Below are 2,902 nucleotides of genomic sequence, written 5' to 3'. Positions count from 1 at the left end.
GATTTGAGAATGCATGCACATCTTATTCATTGAAATGTACTCCCTCGGTCCCATTGTCGGACGTTTTTTGACACTAGCGTAAAAAAAATCCTACATTATGGGAGGGAGTAATTAGTATTAGTGTCTTTGGTGCAATGAACTTGCAGCGATATATTGGTGCTGGTGTGTCAAGACTCACAAGGCAAGTCTAGTCTTCCACATGGATAAGCTCTAGCTTGGTACTCAATCAGTACTAGATCGTTGATGACGCGCGTTGCTGCGCCCGTCAATTTTGACGATAGAATAGTCAGAAGTTGCAAAATTATGGTAACAAATAATGTTAAATTTGTGGCAAATATATATTTCACTAATCAAATAGTTGGTTGGAGCTTGGGGTTTGATTTTTATGATTGACAGTCTATCTATTCATTATTCTTTGTCAAATAGACTGCGTCTATGTTGGACATCTAATTAATGAAGTAAGATTTATGAAGCCAAAAATCTAAGAACATCTGAGATTGCAGGTTTTCCCAAACAAATAGCTCACTCAACGGTGTTAGGAAAGCTCATTACATATAGTGCAAAACTGTTGTTGTCAATGATACATACCAAGAATACTTGACACCTTTCATCAATACAAATACTTCCAGATCCATGGAGATACAACTGGAACAGTAGAAAACCAAAAGATTAACTCGAACAAGAAAGTGTTAGAAAGATGATATATCGCTGAGGACGGCAATACATGTTTCATGGATCTTTGCACCTCCCTGGCCCTCCATGTCCCTTGAGAATCGACACAAGTTAAAATACATCCACACTTGGTGAAACTAATATTTGCATGCTGTTGAAAAGGTGCGTAATAAAATTACCTCATGAGAGCGCCCCGTTCTCATGACAGCATTGTGTTATTAGGTCTGTGATTCCTCGCAACATATGAGCTAGTTTCTGCATTCTTGGTGGCTTCGCCATTCTTCTTTAACAAAAAGTAACAAATATTCACTAAGTAATTATATAAGAGAGGCGAATTAGACTGACAAAAGAAATATATATATGACAGATAAAACAGGACATTATATTTGAGAGAAGATGCATGATAAAATAAGAGGTCTGGTAATCATCATCCTTTATATGTTGAGCAGACTCCCAGGGAAAAAGTTAATCAGATTGAAATGGTTCAGATAAGCCAACAATTGTACATAAAGTTAACGTGTCAGGGTGATTTAAATACAATAAACTTACCGAGAAAAAGAGAAAATCTATGATGCAATTTATACATATGCACTGAAAGAAATATACAATTCTCATAAGAATCTAACCTGCAGCTAGTATGCATATGAATTGTTGTGACCCGAAGAAGTACACATGCTCCCATGTAGAGGAGTGCACCTCTGCCTCTTGCACAAGTAAAGGAAGCAATTCCGCAGGGAAAACCATAAGTTGTATACTACAGAGCTTGCAAACATGTTAATGAGACCATAGAGTAAATTCCGAACAAGAAAAGCCACCTGACTTATGTCTTCCAGCTATCAATAATTGGACATGGTGAACACTGTATAAGAACACAAAGAATCACAAAGTGAAAGTTGATACAACCCACAAGAAAAGTCTTATGCTCATCTCCATATGTAAGTTGAATAAGCTAAAAAAGGGCAGACAAAGTAATTCATACTGCTGGTCAATACATAGCCAAAATTGTCAAAAATTTATCAGATTTACCAGAAAGTTATTAATATGGTCACATGAGTTAAATAAGAATAGCACTACAAGTAACCAATAGCAGAAGGAAAATATTAACATCCAGAATCTACACATTGTTCCTGGAAGTCCACTACCTGAAGATTATCATATCAGTAGAATATCTATGACATGAATAAATTAAAATGAGGGATTGCAGATAAGTGCATAGTCCATCGTCTTTTCTCCATAAATTCTACCATCGCCACTTAAAAGCAGTAGGTCATCTAATCGTGATTCCTTCCACCCAGCCATCGTCTATCTGCCGCGCCATCATTTTTGCCGGTCCTTATAATAATATGGATTTCATTTGATATAATAATACAGCTGAATAAATCGCACTTCCACTCGGTTACCTTTGGCATGACGTCCCCGTGACCACCACAATAATTTCCTAAAGCACCCTTCGACCTCCATTCACTTGAAGCTCTGAAAATGACATGCTGCACAAAAAGAAGCACTAAGCAGCAATCAAGGTAAACACACCCATAATCGGATCCGACCTTGAAAACAAATGGTACATGATTCAATAAATAAAGGGAATTTCCATTTCCCCAGCAGGGCAGAAAGATCATGAAGATAGAAAGCCCCAGAGGAATAGATCGCCACAGATCTATCCAAACGGGAGTCGTAAGGATCATGCTCCTTTGCTCACAGTCCCTTTCATTACCTAGCAATCATCTATGCTCTCCTGCCATCCAGTGGATCAAGAACCATAGTGATCGATTGGAGCGAAATATTACAGTCTTACTAATTCAGCCACGACATTCTTTCTCAAGTAGGGGATGTTAGTCCTTCGAATTATCTAGGTGTACAAGCACACCACTTGAAAGTGCGAACCGAGAGAGGGAAGGAGGCACTTACGAATTTGTCGGGAAAACAGAGTGGCGGGGGAATGGTGGCAGCGGCTCCATCCCAATCGCCTCCGCTGCTGCAGGAGGAGGCTTTTCGCTTCCTGTTCGTGCTGCCCTTTGGTCACATCTATCGTGATGATGCGTCCAGAGAGCGGGGGCACAACCACCATCTTGGGCGGCATCACCATCGTTGGAAAAGGAAGGTGTTGACGGTGGGACAGTGGATGGGCAGGACGCGGTGTGATCCAGTCGCAACGTCAGGAATCCGGCCGCCACAGCGGGGACGGGGACACGACCGGGATACAGGAGGCCGAGAAGATCGGGGCGCGACT

The 2,902-nt window shown here is 40.7% G+C and overlaps 1 long non-coding RNA gene across 2 annotated transcripts; it reads right to left on the bottom strand.

Moving 5' to 3' along the window:
- Nucleotides 1-535: 535 nt before the first annotated feature.
- Nucleotides 536-2,896, bottom strand: LOC123176459 (uncharacterized). Of its 2 annotated transcripts, none has more exons than XR_006488530.1 (4): nucleotides 2,581-2,896; nucleotides 1,299-2,159; nucleotides 852-955; nucleotides 536-765 (listed from the first exon to the last, which is right to left on the bottom strand). It is a non-coding gene; the product is annotated as an uncharacterized lncRNA (long non-coding RNA). The 2 variants fall into 2 exon arrangements; XR_006488529.1 differs by having other exon boundaries at nucleotides 852-952.
- Between the last annotated feature and the right edge of the window lie 6 nt (nucleotides 2,897-2,902).

Source organism: Triticum aestivum, unplaced genomic scaffold (assembly GCF_018294505.1).
Source record: "Triticum aestivum cultivar Chinese Spring unplaced genomic scaffold, IWGSC CS RefSeq v2.1 scaffold180775, whole genome shotgun sequence".
In the NCBI taxonomy this organism is placed as follows: domain Eukaryota; kingdom Viridiplantae; phylum Streptophyta; class Magnoliopsida; order Poales; family Poaceae; genus Triticum; species Triticum aestivum.
The sequence above is the reverse complement of the archived record's forward strand: the minus strand, read 5'-3'. Positions and strand labels throughout refer to the sequence as shown.